Genomic DNA, 20,683 nt, shown 5'->3' on the forward strand with positions numbered 1-20,683 from the left:
CAACACTATCCTTCCACTTGATCTTGTATTCCGTGATAGATCGATTACGAATCTGTCTGTCACGAAATTCAAGAATACACTCAGGTTCGTGTGGAATAAAAGTCAAATCTGTAACTTCTATTATCTCTTGAGGAGAAACAAGTTGATCATCTGCACCCAATACTTCTTTCAGTCTACTGACATGAAAGACTGGATGTACTTTAACATCAAGAGGCAATTCTAGTCGATATGCAATTGGTTCAATTCTTTTAATGACCTTGACTTGACCACAGTATCGGGGGGATAATTTCGGAACCAAACCAATACTTAGGCTCTTGGATTCCTTGGAAATTCGCAAATATACCATCGTTCCTTTAGAGAACTCTCTAGGTGAACGATGTCTATTAGCATAAAATCTGTCCAGATCTTGGGCACTTCTAATAGACTCCTTGGCAAACAGCAACATTTCCTGCATGTCTAGCAAGAAGTTCTTAGCAGCATCACTTTGAATCCCTTTTAACCCAACCATAACTGGTGACTTAGGTTGAAACCCGTACATAAGCATAGAAGGACTGTAACCAGTACTAGAATGCTTTGCACTATTGTAAGCAAATTCTATCATAGGTAGATAATCTTCCCATGAAGACTGTCTCTTAGATACATATGCCTGAAGCATGTCTTCAACCAACTGGTTAACCTTCTCTGTACTGCCATCAAATTGTGCATGATCTGAGGAACTCATACTTAGAGTAGTTTCTAACTTCTCAAAAACAAGTGTCCAAAAGTTACTTGTAAACTTTGAGTCCCTGTCACTGACTATGTCAGATGGCAAACCATACAGCTTAAACAAGTGGTCCACAAACTCGTGAGCCAGCTGAACAGCTGAAATAGTTGTTCTAGTAGGTAAGAATCTAGCCATTTTTGTCAAACGGTCGACTATGACCCAAATGGAGTCATGACCCTTGCGCGTTCGAGGCAAACCAGTAACAAAATCCATGGAAATACTTTCCCATTTATTACCTGGAATCTGTAATGGTTGTAATAAACCCGCGCTTCTAAGGCGTTCGGCCTTAGTAACCTATCAAACCCGGCAACCTACTACATAGTTCTCAATAAATGCACGCATCTTAGGCCAATAAAAGGTATGCTTCACAAGAGACAGAGTCCGATGTATACCCGGATGTCCAGCACTAGGAGCATCATGACACTCCTAGAGAATCTTGGAGCTAAGGTCCAGAACATCTGGCACACAAATCTTTCCATTTCGGAACAGCAAGCTGTTCCTAATCATCCACTGACCTCCCACTGCCTGTACCGTAGGTGGCACAATCCCTGAGTCCTGGTCAACCATGGAGCTCCCATCCTGGACTCTCTACCAATAAGAACTGAAATGACTATCAGTTGCGTATAGCCCTCTCAAGGATTGAAATAGGTCTGAGGATATTTCCGTAAATGACATAGCATTTACAAACTTGACTCCACTTAAGGCATCCGCCACACTATTCAACGAACCCTTTCGATAACGTATTTCAAAATCAAAATCTTGCATTAATTCTGCCCATCTAGCTTTCCTTCCCCTCAATTCAGACCCGTCACACACATACTTAATTGACTGATGATCAGTCAATACAAGAAACTTCGAACCATACAAGTAGTGTCTCCAAACCTTAAGGGCATACACTACAGCATAAAGTTCCTTTTCTAGTGTGGGCCAACGATATTGGGTGTCGTCTAGCTTCTTACTCTCGAGAGCTACAGGTCTGCCCTCTTGGAATAGAGCTGCCCCAATCGCAAAATCACTCGCATCGGCCTCTAGAACATAAGGCCGAGTAGGATCGGGTAATGCAAGAACGGGTGCTTCCTTGATAGAAAACTTCAAGGTTTCAAAAGCCTTGTTCATTGCATCATTCCAAGAGATCGGCTGGGTAGACCTGCGTCCACGACCTTTCAATATGTTTGTTAGGGGTGCCGTGATATGTGAATAATCACGCACAGACTTCCGTAGAAATACCGTAAATCCTAGGAAAGAACGATGTTGTTTCACAGTCTGAGGGATAGGCCATTCTAAAACCTTTTGGATACAATCCAGATCAATGCTAATACCTTCAGAAGAAATCTTGTGTCCTAAGTAAATGATCTCCTTCATAAAGAAGTCACATTTACTCATCTTGGCATAGAGCTTATGCTGTCTTAGAATAACTAAGACAATCCGGAGGTGTCCTATGTGATCCTCAAGCGTTCGACTATATACCAAGATGTCATCTAAGAACACTACAACGAATTTGCCCAGAAAATCTCGGAACAAATCGTTCATCATTTGCTGGAAGGTGGCAGGAGCATTGGTCAAACCAAAAGGTAATACTAGAAACTCGTAGTGACCATACCTAGTTCGGAATGCGGTTCTATCTATGTGTTTAGCATAGATACGGATTTGGTGATAACCCGTACGCAAATCAATCTTAGTGAAATACTTCGCTCCGGCCAAACGGTCTATCAGATCATCGGAATGAGGTAGAGGGTATCGATTCTTAATTGTCACTTTATTTAATCGTTTATAATCTATACACATTCTCCATGTAGAATCTTTCTTCTTCCTTAAGAGGACAGGTGCACCCCAAGGTGATTTACTTGGGCGAATATAGCCCATATTCAGGTAATCCTGTAGCTGTGTAGCTAACTCATCCTCCTCAAGCTGGCTCATCCTATAAGGTGGTACACTAATAGGTTGAGCCCCTGGGACTAAGTCTATGCGATGATCTACTGCCCGTTCTGGAGGTAAACCTTCCGGCAGTTGAGCAGGGAATACATCCTTAAAACTATCTAATAACATTCTCAATTCACAGTGTTCAAACACACTTAAATCATTCTTGTTATTTACAGAGACAACAAATGAAGAAAGCGGAATCAAAACACACTGATAGACATCATAATGAGAAGTGTTTAATATATTCCGAAGCTGCATCGCAGATACAATAGGTCCCTGAGACGAGGAAATTTTATCACACTGAATACAAAATTGGGTGTCCTTATCCACAAAAGAAAGGGTATGCTCCGTCCATCCAATCCAAATATTGTGGGTTTTAAACCACTCTATTCCGATTAACAAATCCACATGCTCCAAGTGCATAACATAGCACGTAAGAGCCCCTGTGTATGTTTGAATCCGGATAGGAAGCGCTTCAATCTTGCGATCCCAAAACTGCTTCCCAGCTGGAAGCTGCACCTCATAGGTGTGATCGCTAGGTATCGTGGACAGCCCCATCTTCTGTACAAATTTGTAATTAACAAAGTTGTGAGAGCTGCCCGGGTCAAAGAGAATGTGAACCCTTTGGTCCCTAACTACTCCATAAACTCGGAAAAGATCATGGGAACCAAATAACGAAGTATTGAAAGTGCAATTACAAGAAAGTGGGCAGGTAATGACATTTATAGAAATACCTGTCATCGAAACTTGATTCGCTCCCTTGGCTTTGGTACCTGGACCCGCCTGGAGCTTCGCTCCGAGCGCTAACTTTTGATTCTTGCGCTTTGGACATTCATTCTTGGTGTGGCCCCGCTTCTCGCAGTAGAAGCAACGTCCTTCCTTCTTAAGCTTCAAGGTACGAAGGAAACGGGCTCGACCATTCTTTGCCTGAGTCAAGTGTTTCTTGGAGGCGTTGTCTATAGACTTCGTCTCCCCAGTACCAGTCGTAGGACTGGAAAAACTTCCGTTTGTTCTTCCCACTCGTGTCGGAAACTGTAGTTGCCTTTGCACCGGCCATGGTATCATCATAAATACGCGCGTAATTCATGGCCTCTTGCAACGTTGTACATTTGTTGTTCTTGATTTGCAACTTGTACGAATCTGGCAAACCATCCACAAAGAAACCTAACAAGGTCACTGGATCCATCTTTGTGGCCCTGGTCTGCAAATCTCGAAACCTTTGAAGATAAACTTTAAACGACAAGTTCAGCTTAGACATATTGAGGGCTTTAAGCTTGCCTACGATATCATAGTCGTCCTCCTTCTTCAGGAACTCCTTCCTGAAGACCCCTTCGAAATCTATCCATGTTACCGGCTTAGGTTGGAGTTCCTTCCACCATAACAAAGCCTTTCCTGACATGAAGCCGGCTGCAAGCTGTATTTTCTTTTCATCTGGGTACGGGAACTGGAAGTGTACCTACCACTTGTGCAACCAAGTGTCAACAACTTCCTTGGTTCGAGACTTCTGATCTCCGGGAAAAGGGTCTGGAGTTATGTTCGGACCTAGCACTAAAGCCATGGCATCCACATGCATGAGTGCCTGCACAGTGCTAGTCAGAAGGGTGAGAGTCGTTTGAATCCCTTGGAGTTGCTGTGTCAACCCCGTTTGATTCGCATTAACCTGCTCAAATTTTCCATCTAGAGCAGTGGTGAATTCACTGAAGGCTTTCTTCGTAATCAGATCGTCGTAAAGACCCTGGTCTTCCTCTACAGGGTAATCCAAATCCTGATCTCCCATGGCGAACTCAAGATTTACAGAATCAGCCATGTCTGAAATCTGATCTGAAAAGAGTATAAAACTGAGAGAAATAATTGGGGGAATCGAAGCTGGAAGGAGAGTGGAGCAGAGAAAAACCGTCCCCAGAAGATGTGACGAAGAAGAGGAGCTGGCCGAAAAGAAGTTGCTGGGAGCTGTCGATCAGCTGGCGTAGGTGATCCCGTGGTCTCTCCTTGCTGCAGGCTGCAGTGTACGGAAGTCTACTACAGTCCGTACTGTACGGAAATCCCCCCCCCCCCCCGGCAGGCTGTACGAAATCTGACGCAGGCTTGTACGGAAGCTGACGCAGGCTGTACGGTAGCCTGTCGTAGGCTATGGCCGTTCCTAGATGGCGCAATCAAGTAGATGTGCAAGGAGATCTTCTTGCGCACTCTAGCTGAGGCTATGGTTGAGCTTAGGACCCTGCCAGACTATATAGGAGATGGTGCAGCTAATCTAGGAAGCTATGCTTCCCAGAAAAGCTCACCCTCCCAAACTTGGAGGGTGGTGCTTTTTTTGAAAAAAACAGCTCCTCCAACAGTGTGGCCGCACCCTGCTCCAGCCCCTGGCGCACCTCCCTGCCTGGCCGAAATCCTTTCCAGCCTATGGCGCAGCTCTCAGCCACTCGCACCTGCGTCACCTACCTCTACGCAGCCCTAACCAGCAAACGGAAACTCTTCACCTGCTACTCAGCTCTTCTCACGCCTCTCCTACCTGCATCTCCACTCTCTCCTAGCTACGCCTCAACCCTCTCTCACTATTCCCTTCAGCAATTTGGAAATCAAGACTCTCCTTCTTCCTACCTTTTCCCTAGATCCTGACCACATCCGATAACCCATGAACCAACAAGATCTTGCAGCAGCAAATTTCGAAATTAGGGCATACCTGGAGGAAGAAATCGTCCAAAGTTTTCGCATCAGAAGTTCCTACCTCAGGAGTTGGCTCTGATACCAATTGACACATCCCAGCACTCCTGAAACCTCTGATCTGCAAATAAACACACACAACGTGAGAAACTGAACAGGCTGCTCACCACCCAACCATGACATCTACGGGATGTGATCCCGAATCAGGAGATGCCCCCTCTGAGCCACGAGCTGAGCTACTGGCACGAACTCCCAATCAGATCCAAACCAGCCTGGTGTCCCATACCACCAGGTGGCGCTGTGAAGCCTGGGATCTGCTACTGGGCCTTGGGCTACGCTAAGATGCAGGCGCGCGTCCGCGACTCAATCCAGGATCAAACCTAGCACCTGGGAACGAAACTTGCTCCCATTGGCTCTCTGAGAACTGAACCCCTGGGCCCCTTTTATAGACTCGGGCCCCAAGCGCCAAAAATAGCGAAGACCTCAAACTGGTTCGTACCCTTGCCACTCAACCCGAGAATCAAGCCTGCCTAGCTCTAAGCCTCCCCAGGCTACCTGAGCTAGTCTTGTGTACCCAGTACACGTCAGATACCAATCTGTGCACATGACACCAGATAGGAGATTTTGTCGTATGCTGTGACCCCTTTGTGAGCCCTTGTCCAGGGACAGTCAGGCACAAGCTACGTAGGTCAGTCTCTTAGCCTTAGGTCAAGTCAGTAGTCAGTTCTTGTTCACTAGTACCCATTGGAGAATAGTAGGTTAAGTGTTTCCATCTTATAGTTTAGGTCTTAGCCTAGGTTAGGAGTCCCTTTAGGGCCCCCAAAGGCTGGACAGGTAAGCAGGGAAGGCAGCCTGCAAAGGCTGCCCAAAAACTCCCCTGGCAAATGAGCCAGGGAGGGCTTTTTATAGGCTGGTTGTAGGCCAGCCAGTCTGTAAAACAGACTGAGTCTGTAATACAGACTGAGTCAGTCTGTTTACAGACTGGGTTGGCTCAGTCCAGCCCTATAAAAGGACCCCTTGGCTGCCATGTTTTCTAATTCAGTTTGCTCCTGCCTTCAGTCCTCCTACAGCTCCACTTCAGCCTCCTGTGCAGCCCCTGAGATCCTCAGATCTGGCCCTGCTCTAGCCTCAGTCCCTTGGCCATCAGTTCAGCCTGATCTAAAGGTGACCATGCAGCACAACAGTCGGAGTTTTGGACCAGCAAACGGAGAGAGGTTTGGACACTGTTTCCTCAGCTTTCTCAGCTCTCTCTTACAGTTTACACAGCTCACTCTCAGCTCTATATTTCCGCCATCTCTCAGTTCTCTCATAGGATCTATCACTTCTAGCTTTTCACTCTCTCACTCACGATGTAACCCTGCATTCCGCTAGACAGCACAAGCCTCTTCCTTGCCTTGTAGAAGCATCCTACATCGTCAGTGTGGACAGCATCAAGGTCTCGGTATTGGTCGGCGTTGCCTCTCAGGTCTTTGGGTCTGCTATATGTGTGCACAGTGAGGTCTTCAGAAGTGTGTTCCGTGCTCTCTTGAAGAGTGTTCTTTGTATTTCTCAGTTCTCCAAGTATAAAGCAAATTCTCCCCTGATTGGGGGAGGGGGCCCTTAGTGGGTACAGGGACCCAATCGGTTGTCGACTCTACTCTCTCTCTACCCTCATCTCCTTCCTCTCTCTATGGTAAACAACGCTCATTCCTCGCTAAAGGTTTAAAGAAGGTCTTGCTGTGAATTACACGATCACATAACCGTTGCATGTTACACTCCTTCTCCCACATCCCCTTCTCCCTCTTCTCTCCTCTCCCCCTTCCCTCTTCTCTCGTGGGCAGGGATGTGCACACGTGCGGTGGCTACTTGGAGGACATCTCTTATCATAAGAGATCTATTTTTTATTACTACATGCTTGATGTTATTTTGGGGTCCTCTGCCCTAGGTAATCCCCTAAAATGATATGTACGGAGTATTTTGTTTTCATATAAGGTTCTCTTGGATAGTCCTCCTCAAATGATGTTTTATTTCCTTTATGAGTGGTGTATGGCTTCCTACCAAGTCATGTTATGAAGCCAGGGGAGGATGTATTGTGGAAGCCTTTCTATTGGCTTTGATGGGTCTCTCTATAAGGCCTAGCCGAGTTCCAGGATGTTGGTGCATTCCCTAGACCGATGTTTTGGTCAAGTAGCCATGCTTCATTTGAGCCTCTAAGCTACTTGGGGTGCACAGAGCAGTAGACTCCATCATTGTCATGCTCTGTCCTTGGCTTCATTCTAGTAGTCCTTCACCTTTCCTTCATGGGAAGATGTTGGAATATGAAGTTAAAGTGAGTGTATTTGTGTGTCCTAGGTCCCTAGGACTTATTTTATAGTCTAGTGAGTCCTAGACAGTGCCACGTGTCATATGGGAGATTATCACATATGCATTTTGACTTTCTAGAGTCTAGAGGCTCACACTATATAGTCTTGTACTAGTCTTTGAGTCTTATCATAGTTGTCAACATCGAGTTATCAATACATTGTGAGTATTTTGGTTATCATTGCCTTGCACTTTTACTTTCTTTCCATTTTCATTGTGTCGGCATCCATTATGTGGCATTGGGGTTACATTGCGAGTTTTGGTAGTAATAGGACCTCCCTCTTTTGAACCTTTTGGCAGAAATCCTTTTCTTACAAGACCAATTCCTTTTATTCTCACTTCAACCCACTTAATTTTGGGTTAAGTGGCAGCTTAGGCGACATGTTCTGCAGTTGCTTGAGCTGCATACTTGTTTGATTCATTGTGGGGTTCGCCCCTAGTGGCCATAAGTGGAGCCCGATTAATCATTTATATGAGGTGAAACAGGACGACAAGGAATCCCTCCGTGATTACATTGCTAGAATTACAAGAAGGAATCCCTCTGTGATTACATTGCTAGAATGACAAGGAATCCCTCCAAGGAATCATCGAGTAACCCCCACTTGTTTCCCAGGAGAGACAATGTTTGGTGCGGGGTAGGGCAAGCACCCCTCCAACAAGTGCCCCCGCCTTAGGGCAAGGCAAGCACTCTACTGTGCACATTGCTATAGATGGGGAAACCATGACAGCTCCCAATGTCGATTCCCAAGGGTCCTTCCCCAACCAATCTATCAAGCAAGACCCCCATTAGTCCCGACGGCCCCACCCAACTTGATGAATTCACAAGGTGCCCCTCTAGCCAATCCAGGGCGATATAGGGCACAACAGGCTCCCTTACTGCCACCTATACTGGGTCTGCAACTGCCCCCACCTTGTATAACTCCCAGGCTCCCTTGAAGGTCATAGGCAAGGAGGGACAAAACGCCTATGCTGCAAAACCCTGAGGCGCCCCAACCACCGCAAACCAGGTCCAAGAAGGTCCCCCGGGTGGGCAAAGGAACGAACCAAGTGCTCATCCAAGATACTTCAAATGAGGAGACAACCACCCTCGCCACCTCCTCTACCTCCGGACGAGCCCTCTCCCAAGATGACCCGAGTATGCCCATGTACCCGGATGTAAACAGGCCAATGCGGGCCCAAGGCCTCACATCTCCACCTTTGTATAACAAACCATATCCAGACCCAACAATGGAAAAACAACACTTAATAGATGCTCAAAACTTGGTATGGGAATGCTAGAAGGAATTCAAGCATAGGCTCAAAGCTAACAGAGGGTCAGATACCATCCACCTGGACCACCTGACCACCCATAAAGAGGAAAAGGCACTTAGGGTGCCAGGGAGGGTGGAAGAAGAGGAACTATCCAGCTCCAGTAAATCAAAGGCTTCAAACTTGATGCAGCGAATGTTCCAAGAGGACCCAGTGCTACATAACCTACGAGAGGAAGGAGAAATCTACGGTCTCCAGGATCTGCTATCAGCAGTAGGTAGGGAGACCTCTTAGGAACCATGCGGTAGTGCCGGGTTAGCAACCTTCCTCTCCACAGCAGTAGGTAGGGAGACCTCTTAGGAACCATGCGATAGTGCCGGGTTAGCAACCTTCCTCTCCACAGAGGTTAAGATGCCAATCACATTCTTATTAAGAGGAAATCCTATCCTCTAGCGAGACCTCTCAAACTAGATGAACGGGCAATTCCTGCCCCAAGGTCCTACCAGCCCCAAAGTCGACCATCCGTAGGAGGAGAACCGAAAACTACCCAAGGTCCCCATCAATAAGTTAGGCCAATACTTCGAAGGTGATGATACTAATGTAGCTATCTCCATAACCTACCAGAACTAGAAGGTTGACGCCATCCTGGATGGGGGAGCGAGTGTGAGTGTCTGCACCAAGGAATGTTGGGAAAGGTAGGGAAAACCTTCCCTCAAGCAAACTCACCTAGTAGTGAAGCTAGCCGAAGGCGGAACTGCTGAACCCTTGGGAGTCTCACGAGTATTAACATTAAGGTATTCGGCTTCACATACACCGTTAGATTTGTAGTCATGGACTTTACCCAGCAGCCTGGATATGAAGCCATCCTAGGCAGGCCCTTCTTGCAAATGTCTAGACTCGTACATGATTGACGCATCAACAACATCTATTTACGACATGAGGAGCAAATCGTGCGAGTGGACTTGCGTACATACAAGGCCCACCCTCTGTCAGGACAACTATTTGCCGCGGAGTTCCACCCAATGGACAGGACCACATCCCTGAAACTGTTCCAAACTTGTGAGAGAGAAGGTACGAGAAGGAGGCAGATGAAATTTGGTTTGTCCCTCTCCCCGAGCCAAAGTTCTCTCAGAATTGGATGCACATTCTAGCAAACATCGACGTCTCAGAAAGAATAGGATTCCAAATAACAATCCCCAAGCGCGAAGAGTTGAGCACGGTGGTTCCCCTCATAATATTTAAACCCTGCGAGGTAAGCTAAGGGATAGTAAGGGTTAAATTAGGCCTCCACTGGCTAACATATTTGGGTGCTACTACTGCTCACCATGAGTTATCCTCCAATTGGGGATTACAATTGAGCAAGGTTACCTCTCTAGTCGGCTCCATAAGTGCTATGAAGGAATCCCCCTCAGGTCCAAAGCTCCCAAGTTTGAAAAGCCCGAAGGCTCCCACCAGGGCCAAGAGGGACACCATCCCAAGGGGAGTAGAGGAGGAGGATAAAGAAAAGGAGGACCTACGACAATTACTTTCCCATTACAAGGCCTACACGATCGAGGACCGCAAGATCTTATACCAGCAGTCCAAGAGAACCCAGGACGAAGGGTGCTTCCAAGGATAAAATGGTCCAGCTAAGGTTAAGGAGATAAACCTGGCACCAAAGGGGAGGACCCACAACCAATATTCATAGCAGATGACCTCACCCCATACGAGGAGCGTGCTTTAATAGCCCTCTTTTGAGAGTACAAGGACTGCATGGCTTGGAAGTACATAGATATGAAGGGTGTTGCCTTGTGCATCACACGATACCCATGCTAGATGATGTGCCATTGTGCCAATGTGCCAGTGTCCCTAACCTATGAATCCCTAATATGCACTTATAGTGTGCCAGTGTCCCTAACGATACCCTAACCTATGAATCCCAAATATGCACTTATAGTGGGGGAGGAGGTCCAAAAACTCATAGATGCGGGATTCATCTATGAGATAGAGCATATAGACTGAGTGGCACCCATCGTGATAGTCCTAAAGGAAGAATGGAAAGATTCGAGTAGGCATGGATCTGAAGAAAGTCAATGCCGCCACCAAGCGCGACTACTATCCCCTGCCTTTCACGAAACATGTTCTAGAAAGAGTAGCTGGAAAGGAAGCTTACAGCTTCCTAGACGGATTCTCGGGATACAACTAGGTATCTATCGCCCCGTAGGATCAACATAAAACTGCATTCGCAATCGAGTGGGTCGTGTATGCGGCCAAAGTAATTATATTTGGGCTTACCAATGCGCCCGCCATATTTCAGCGGTTGATGATCACCGTCTTCAAGGAGTACCTAAGAGACTTTGTAGAAGTCTTCTTGGATGACGTGTGTGTGAACTTGACATGGGATGATCACTTGAGATACCTTAAACTAGTCCTTGAAAGATGCAGGTTGTATCGGATATCCCTGAATCCCCTCAAGTGCCAATTTTGGGTCAAACACGGCATGATTCTTGGTCACGTAGTGTCCAAGAATGGCATCTCCACGGATTACAACAAGATCAAGGTCATTTTAGAGTTACCTCACTCCACCAATGCCAAGGGAGTGCAGCGGTTTACGAGCCATACGGGCTACTATCGAAGGTTCATCTTGTTTTATGCACACATAGCCCAGCCATTGTACAAGCTGTTAGTAGTCTTTGAGTGAACCAAGGAATGTCAGAAATCCCTTGGAACCCTCAAGCTAGCTCTGGCCACAGCACCGGTACTGTGAGCCTCGGACTGGAATCTAATATTCGATGTCCACATAGATGCTTCAAACTTTGCTATTAGATGTGTGTTACCCCAACTAGGGGAGTACAACCTGGACTACCCGGTGTACTTTGCTAGTCGACAATTAAACAATGCGGAGTTTAATAGAGAGGGAAGGCCTGGCCATGGTCTAGGCAGTTAAGAAGTTCAGTCATTACTTGTTAGCCAACAAGTTCGTCTTTTTTGTTGTATCATCAAGCCTTCCTGTATTTGGTTAACAAGCCCTACATGACGGGATGCATCACAAGGTGGATGCTAATCCTTTTGGAGTTTGACTTCACAGTTGCGGTACATAAAGAAAAGACCCACATCCTAGCCGACCACCTCTCAAGGATCCCCAATGGGGAGTCGAGGATGACCTTCGAGATGCTCCCCTATTCCTCATAGACATAATTTCGGAATGAGTAGCCGAAATAGTCTACTACCTAGCAAACGGATTGCCTTTAGAAAAAGCCCTCAAGAGGGATAGAGCCCGCAAACTCATCAAGGATGCAACACCATATCAGCTAATTGCTGGCCAACTATACCGCATGGGTAAGGATGGCATCATACGTAGGTGCGTGTGCAAGCACGAATATATCGACATGCTTGAAGAAGCCCATCCTGAGATAGCAAGTGGTCACTTCGCCATCGCTGACGTTACGGCACATAAAGTGCAGGCCTCTGGTGGCCAGCTCTCTTCAGAGATGTAGCTAAGTTTATCAAGCGATGGGATCCCTGCCAGAGAGTGCAAATCCCACATAAGGCAAACATGATGCCCCTAACGGAAATATTGACCGATCAGCCCTTTGAGAAATGGGGCATAGATTTTGTTGGCCCGATAAGCGCAGCCACTAGAGGAACAGGGGCCAGATACATTATCCTGGCCACAGATTATTTCACCAAATGGGTGGAGGGGCGAGCCACAAGAAAAGCCAATGCGCAATCCATAGCTAAGTTTTTATACGAGCAGGTCATCACACAGTTTCCTCAATGAATCTATAGCGATCTTGACTAGTGAATTCATGATCATACATAGGAAGTCGACGCCATACTACCAGGGCAAACGACTTGGCTGAGAACTTGAACAAGACATGCTGCAAGATTATAACTTGCACCGTGGAAGCCAGTTGTACCAATTGGGAGCACAAGCTCATCGCCGCATTATGGGCCTATTGAACGTCTTACAAAGTGGCCACAAACTACACCCCCTTCAGCCTAGCCTTTGGGGTGGAAGTAGTTATGCCAATGGAATATGCAGTGCCCAGCCTTCACATCACGATCAAAGAAAGATTGCGTGTAACTTATTGCCTCTGAGTGGAGAAAGCACGGCGCAAAAAATGGTTCGACCACAACCTCAAAGACAAGGACCTTGAGAAGGAGATCTCGCACTCCTCTATAGTATCCGCAACACCAAACATAAACTTAAATATAAGGGCATGGGTCCCTACCGCGTAGTGGAGATTACTCTGCAAGGCGCATGCCGAATAGCTACCCTGGATGGAGTGGAAATGGACAGCTACCTTAATGGGAGCAAATTGAAAAGATACTACGGCCCCCTCACCCTGCAGACCCTCCAGGCCATCCATAGGGGAAAGGAGCTTAAGGCTGAAGTAGCCTGGATGAGACGTCAGGCCATCGATGAAGCCAAGGCACGTAATGCCAAAATCAAACAATGAAAGCAAATGGCCGTGTTTAAGGCAACACTCGAACATCCAGGACCGACTAATGAACTAATGGTAGATCCAGCTAGGTTGAATGTCCAATTGCAGGGCCCAAGCTTACACATCTAGGCGCTCGTGGATTCGGGAGTGAGCCATAACTTCATCTCCTGTAAAGCATGGGAAGCGCTGCCGAGGTAACCCTAAACCTTACTGTGGCTTCAATCGGCACAATCAACAATCAACTCTTAAGCACATTGGAGTAGGTGGACTTGAAACTAATGGTTGTTTGTCAGGAAGTAGAGATTCATTTTTATGTTCTCCCCACAGACACGATCAACGAGCAGATGATATTAGGAAGGACCTGGTGCTACGATGTGAGCTGCCAAATTGACTGGAGGGCTTGAACAACAACTCTCACGAACGGGGGAGAACTGTAGTGATTTCGCTTTATGAAGTTCATCCCACCTCCCCCATAGTACCACCACCCGTAAAAGGCAAGGAATTTTTAAATGAAGGCAATTCCAAGGCCCCAGCAGCCCCTAGTGCTCCTAGCTCTGACCCTCAGAAGGAAGTCTAGGTCGGGACAGTCCGAAGTTCTAATCGTAGTGACAACAAGTCCATACTGCAAGGTACTCTTCCACCCCTACCACCCACCCAAAAATGCCACGAACAGCAGGTACAAGAAGCCTTACATTTGTGTGGGTATTGATAAGAACAAACAAAGTGCAACAAGTGCCTTCGAGTCTTTTATGCAAGAAATCAGTTGTCTCAGCCTGAATGGATTGATTGCTATTGTGGGCATAATCCAAGGGAGGATTTTAGACCAATGGTAGAGTTAAGCAAGGTGACTTTGCCTTAGTGAGGCAATTTGACCCTATATACCCCATATGGCTTGGGATTGCCCAATGAAGTGTCGAGATGGATGCAACATCTCCCAACTTTAAGAGTATTCATTCACTATTGGGCATCATTGGTTAAGAGAAAAGATCTAAGTGATGTAAAGGCCTATGTTGAATGTTGGAACACTTGTATCGAAAAAAAAATAGGTCAAATCCACAATTATGGAAATATGTTGATGTAGTAATTTGGTATGGATATCAAAAGTCATAAATCTATAGAAGAAGATAAAGATTCCATAGCATGTATGTATCAAAGTAGGGTACTTGGATGGAAGATGGAAGCTTGATAGCCAAGTTTCGACTCAACAAATTTGATATGAGACTGATACATGAGAGGCAGCTACTCTGGTAAAGAGAAAGCCTGCCGTGGATGGGACGCCACCTCAAACCATATCTGAGGGAATTTAGATGGTCAGGGCAAAACCAAATGACTCCTATCCCGATCTGGGTAAAAGGGCAGGAAGAGATAATAAGGACACTTAACTTGAAATGGCGCAGGAGAGACTCAAGTGGAACCTAGAGGAAGAGATTCAAAAAGGTCTGGGATAAGAACATTTCTGAGAAGCAGTCCTGCCTTCTTTGGCTAATTGTGCACAAAGGAGTCTGGACAGTCAGTAGAGCACAAAGGGTTGGGCACGGCAGGGATGAAATTTGCAAGAGATGTAGACGTGCACAGGAGGACATATCGCACATATTTCTTAACTGTAGACTCTCGAGAACCTTGTGGTTTCAGCAGACTCAACACGCCAGAATTTTGCTCAATTATGCTTACCTTCTACCTTGTGGTTTTCAGCACAGATCCAACACGCCAGACTTCCGCTCAATTATGCTTACCTTCTACTAGGCGACACGCCTAGCAGAGCACCCCCCAATTGGAATGCTATCCGAGCATCTGCGCTTTGGTCAATTTGGTTTCTCAGTGTGCAAAAGTATTTAACGACAATGTTATTGATGCTACTAATGTCTTTCTAAATCTATGTATGCAACTAGGAACGAAGTGATATTTTGCAGAAAATCCTCACAACCTAGACACAGATACAGGTGTTCGCCCAGAAAGAGGACGACCTGGCCAAAGAAGAGAACAACCTGTAGGCTCAATTACAAGAACATACCTGCTACTTAAGGTGGTCAGATATGGGTATTACAAGATCAAATCCTCCCCTGGGTGCTTTCATAGTTACTCTAGGTGGTCAGGCTTGATTTACAAACATGTGGGCTAAAGATGGCAAGGTTGGTGCTTCTCAATGCTTGATGTCGATGGCGTTCTCTTCTTTGTTTAATGTAGCTTGATGCATGATGCTTTGTTCTTCCTATGCCTTTAATGCTTTATGTGTGGATCCCATGTTTTATGATATGGTCATCTCACGCACTTGTGCTTCCGGCATGCTTTTTGCATTCATGCGTTGCTTTAGCATTTGTTGCAAAGGTCTTACCATGAGTTTAGTTTTGCTTCAATGGCAGTGTCTAATTGCATAATACAATGATCTACCTTGATAGGCGCATGGAGCTCAAAAAGACAATCCTTTTCCTTTTTGGAGCATGTGCAAATTCTTCTTGGATTGCAAGTTATGGCTTGTCAAAGTTTTATAAAGAAGAGGGGCAATTGATGATGTGGCACAGGCTATTCACATGCAGCTTACAAATTATGCTTAGTAAGGGCCTTTGTGCTTATGTGGCACTTTGCCAGGTGTCATATTATTGACCACTGACTGAACCCAATCTGATTTATCTAACCAACCCTATCTACCATGTGTCAAGTCAACCTTGGGAAAAAAAACCCTTGAAAGCAGCAGGAAGCTTGGGGCGACGCACGTTGTCTGTGTTCAATTCTTGGCTCCTCTAATGTTGGTTGGTCGCCTCTGTTTTGCTCTCCTCAACTTTGTTGGAATATGAAGCCAAAGTGAGTCAAAAATGAGTGTTCTAGGTGTCTAGGGGGTGTTTTATAGTCTAGTGAGTCCTAGACATGCTACGTGTCATATTGGGAGTTATCCCATATACACTATGGCTTTCTAGAGTCTAATGTCACACTATATAGTGTTGTACTTGTCTTGAGTCTTTATATATCAGTCAACATCAAGCTCTTTGGTATCATGTGAGTACTTGTCCATTGCTTTCATTTCCATTATGCTTGTTATCTTTCCTTTCCATTCCTAGTGTTAGCTTGCTTCTCTCCCTACCACTATGATCTTTCATGTAGTATCAAAGCCATGTTCCTAGCCCTGCTCTCTCTTTCCCTTTCCCTTCCAAGAGGTTGAGGTGAGGGAGGCCAATGAAGCTACTCTAAGGAAAAAGAGGGTAATACATCGTCGTCACCCCTTGCCAACCATTTTAGAGGGCAAAGTGCCGCATTAAGGACAAGAAGTAGTAGACAAGAGAGGCGAGATGCCTCCCCAAGCCACATAGGAGCCTCAATTGTGAACCATGGCGTCTCAACCAAAAGTGGCCGCGTCGAGCATCCCAACCAACACGGAACCCAGTGATCTCAATGAGGAGAGCAAGGAACATCAAGTGGTTTTTTAAATCAAGACTTACATCTTGAGTCGATAGATTGGTTGTCTACTCACACACTCACACGCTTCCTACCTTGGCCTAGACCGAGTGTATTGGTTTTTGTTGAAAATTAGATTGGAACAAACTGGGGGAGGAGAGGAATGGTCGTCACCAATGTGAGATTCTTGAGGAAGGGATTTTTATTTGTCCTCTTAACAAGAAGATATGGCATATGATGCACGGCATCAGGCCCTTTGGACTATTAGAAATCAACCATTTATCTAGAGTAATGGTTTGAGGATTTCATAGAGTACTGATTTGAGGATTTCAACCCAGATAGATCCAGATCAACTTTCATCTCTGTTTGGGTTGAACTGCCAAATTTACCTCTCTCTTTGTCCCTCAAGCTGCAAACTTGTATAGAAGTCTAGGGGAGGTGGTTGTGGTAGAAAAAGAACAATTCATTAATCCTAGAGGCAACCCACAAGTCTGTGCCAAACTAGATGTGGCTGAGGAATTGCCTGACACATTGGTGATTGTCACGAGGAATGGTGAGGTGTACAAGGAACATCCCCTGGTTTATAAGAAGCTCCTTAATTCCTCCTTTCTATGTGGGATTTCCTCACATACTGTCAAAAATTGCCCCAAGAGGAAGATGTTAAGCGAGGATGGTCCCAAGAGCTTGAGAAGAAATTAACCATTATTATGAGTGACACTGATGGAGATGATTCTGAAGAGGAATTCCCCCACATAGTGTTGAAGCTAAGAAAGAATTCACCCTGAAAGATAAAGATCAAGCCACCATTTTGAACAAGAGAAGAATTTCCTGGGTCAAGAGCAAGATTGCCCCCCCGAGGAAAAAAAGGGGAAAAGCAATAATGGTAAGTAAATCCATTTTCTTTCTCACTTGAATGTGTGTGGACTCACTAATCCTATGAGAGGTCAAGAACTCTCCAGTTGGTTGAGAGCCAATGCTCTTTCCCCTACTTTTCTTGCCCTACAAGAAGCTAAGGTAATTGAAGAGATACTCGAATAAAGATTGAGGTTAGATGACAAGATAAGAGTCTAGTACTACATTAGAAATGAAAATGGAAGGGGTGGTATAGCTCTGGGGGTGCTTTCCCATTTCAATGAAGGCATTGTGGATAGTCAGATTGATAGAGCAGACATATGTATTGCCTTATCTTGCAGAATTAAAAACATTTCCTTTACATTGGCTTCAATTTATGCCCCCACTGGATCACAGTCAAGAAGATGCACTTGGGATGGTTTAAATGGGTTGGTGGGCCTAAACACGGTTTTACTAGGGGACTCTAACATGGTTGAACTCAAAGAAAATTTTCAAGTGGTTGACTCAGGCACGTGTGGAAATTTTACTTGAAGTAACAGACAAGTGGGGGAATACAGAAGGGAAGCAAGATTAGATAGAATCTATGTTTCCCAAAGTCTATTGGCCTAGAATATTGCCTCCAAATTATTGTTTTTCTTCTTTAGCTCTTTTTTATCACAAAATTGTAATAACAATGCTTCATTTTGGCAAAGGGAATAAAAGCTCATCTTGGTTTAAGGCTGATCCCAAACTCTTCAAGCTTCAGACTGTTCAACATGACATCACCAGGTTTGGGTGCATGCTTTTTCTTTGGAAACCTCTGCAGTAGAGGCTTTAGCTAGCTATTTCCAACACCTAAAGAATCCTAAAAGAAGCTAGAGAACAGAGCAATCATTCGTGCTAGAAGAGTGGATAGTCTCAAAAAGGATCTAGAAGATCTAGAACTACACAAGCCCAAGAAAGATTGTTGGAAAAAAAGAGGGAAATGCGAATACAAGAGCCAATCAAGATTAATGAATCCAAGGTGTAGTTTAGAGACCAGTGGGCAAGCAAGATAGATAGACCCACCATAGAAAACTTTAAGCCTCCTCAAATGAAGAAAACTTGGACTTCATTAGGCAACATTTCTAGGACATGTTTAAGCACAACAACTGAGGTCATTGAGAATATTAGAGATGCAAGGAGACAGTGCAGTAATGCTAGGAAGACTACAGTTCCAGGGTTTGATAGAGTGCATCTTGACAAAGATGTAACACTCCAGGAATTGAAAGATGCTGTTTATGCTATGGTTGAGGGTAAGATATTGAGTGAGGATGGACTACCCTGTGAATTTTACAAATGCTTTTGGGAAATTGTAAGCCCTTGCCTTTTGAAGTTTGGAATGAAAGCTTGACCTTGGAGCAGCTTTCCTTTTGTCTAAATGGTGGAGTTATTATGCTCATTCCAAAGTAGGGTGACAAACATGAATCAAGGAATTGGAGACTTCTCACAATGCTAAATTGTAGCTACAAGATTCTAGGGAAGGATTAGGCATCAAGACTCCAAAACAGAATGGACAAATGGATTTGACCTGAACCGAAAGGATTTATCAAAGGAAGGCATCTACTAGAAGCTATCACAAACATCTAGGAAGGTTGTGAGTATGCTAGTGAAACACATCAAGAAAATTTGCTTTATCAAAGTTGAATTTGACAAGGCTTATGACAGACTAAGCTGGGAATTTTTACTCTTATCTTTGAAGGACATGGGCCTTGGTAACCAGCTCATTACCTTTGTCAAGCTTCTCTTGTCTACCTCTGCCAGAATTTGTTTCAACGGGAAAATGACCCAACCTTTCTTGCTAAAGAGAGATATTAAACAGAGCTGTCCTCTTGCTCCTCTGCTCTATGCAATTGCTGCTGATGCCTTGGGATGGTTACTTCAAGAGGGGATAGGGAACACTCAGAAGAATTGACCTTCTTGATGGTCTCCAACTAGTAAACCAACGTTTTGCATATGACACCAACCTCACTCTAAGGAATACACCTCAAGAGGTCACCACAGCACTTCAATGCATTTGATACTTTTTGTGTGGCATCTGGGTCTATAATCAATCACTCCAAGACAAGTTATGCAATATTGATAGATAAGGAGCCGATCATCCTTGAAAAGCTAGGCTGCAAAAAGGTTCCCAAGGGGAAAGTCTTTAGACTACTAAGGATTCCCATGGGATTTGGGGTCTCCATGAAGGAGGACAGATGGGATTGGTTCCTAAACAGACTTAGGGCCAAACTTGACAAGTGGAGAGGTTTCCAAGCCAACCTAGTAGGGAGAAGGACTATTCTAAATCATTGCATGTACCCTATCTCCATCTTCTATTTATCTTAATGGTTCCTTTCCAAGACTGGTCTTGAAAAATTTATCAGACTGTGTAGATCTTTCCTTTGGGGTGGCATTGACACTAAAAGAAGAATAGCCAAAGTTAAGTGGTATTACTGTACGAGACCAAAAAATGAGGGGGTTTAGGAGCCATAAACATTCAACATGCCTCATTTATATTAGCATCTTCATGGGTAATAAAAGCAGTTTTGCACCCTGAGGCAGACTGGGCTAGCCTCCTCCTGAGAAACTTCAAATATGTTAGACCTATAGGGGCTCCTAAATGGAAAAATTATCCCAGAGTCTCTGCCTTGTGCCACCCTGAGCCTTGTCAGACCCAAGGGTAGTCAGCTTTGGAGATCACTCTAGCATGCCTTTGAGCAAGTCAACGGCCACCACAAAATCATGCCATCACACATTCAAGACATGAGAGGATAGGTTTGCAATTCTTCACCAAACCATAGCCTGAAAGGCACCAAGATATGGATAACAGAAGCTCCACCCCTCAACAGCTTAAGATGAAGGGTAATGGACTTCAGAAAGCATGGGAAGCTTGAGGTCAAAATAATTAGCTAAAGCAATTGCTCATGAGACATTGCTCTCACTAAAGATTTCAAATTGGCTAAGGCACAAAATGTAGATGTGGAGATACTTAGTCTTTAACTGATGTAATACATAAGTCTTCTAAGACACTGCATGGACTCCCAATCCATTACTGACATTTTGGTTTTGATGGACTCTCAGTCCA

The 20,683-nt window shown here is 45.1% G+C and overlaps 1 protein-coding gene across 2 annotated transcripts in view; it reads left to right on the plus strand.

The window, feature by feature from the left end:
* The window catches only part of LOC147887968 (uncharacterized), a 320,694-nt gene that overhangs the window by 299,473 nt on the left and 538 nt on the right, over positions 1–20,683 (plus strand). The window contains exon 14 of one of the 2 annotated variants that reach the window (XM_087393485.1): positions 15,756–15,855. The exons of the other annotated variant lie outside the window; for it this stretch is intronic. The gene's annotated coding sequence lies outside the window, so the exon portion shown is untranslated. Of the gene's footprint in view, positions 1–15,755; positions 15,856–20,683 lie in introns of those variants that run through there. 2 annotated transcript variants of the gene reach the window in all.

Source organism: Dipteris shenzhenensis, chromosome 22 (genome assembly GCF_047967505.1).
Source record: "Dipteris shenzhenensis isolate YYH24624 ecotype China chromosome 22, Dip_SZ_1.0, whole genome shotgun sequence".
NCBI classification, from domain to species: Eukaryota; Viridiplantae; Streptophyta; class Polypodiopsida; order Gleicheniales; family Dipteridaceae; genus Dipteris; species Dipteris shenzhenensis.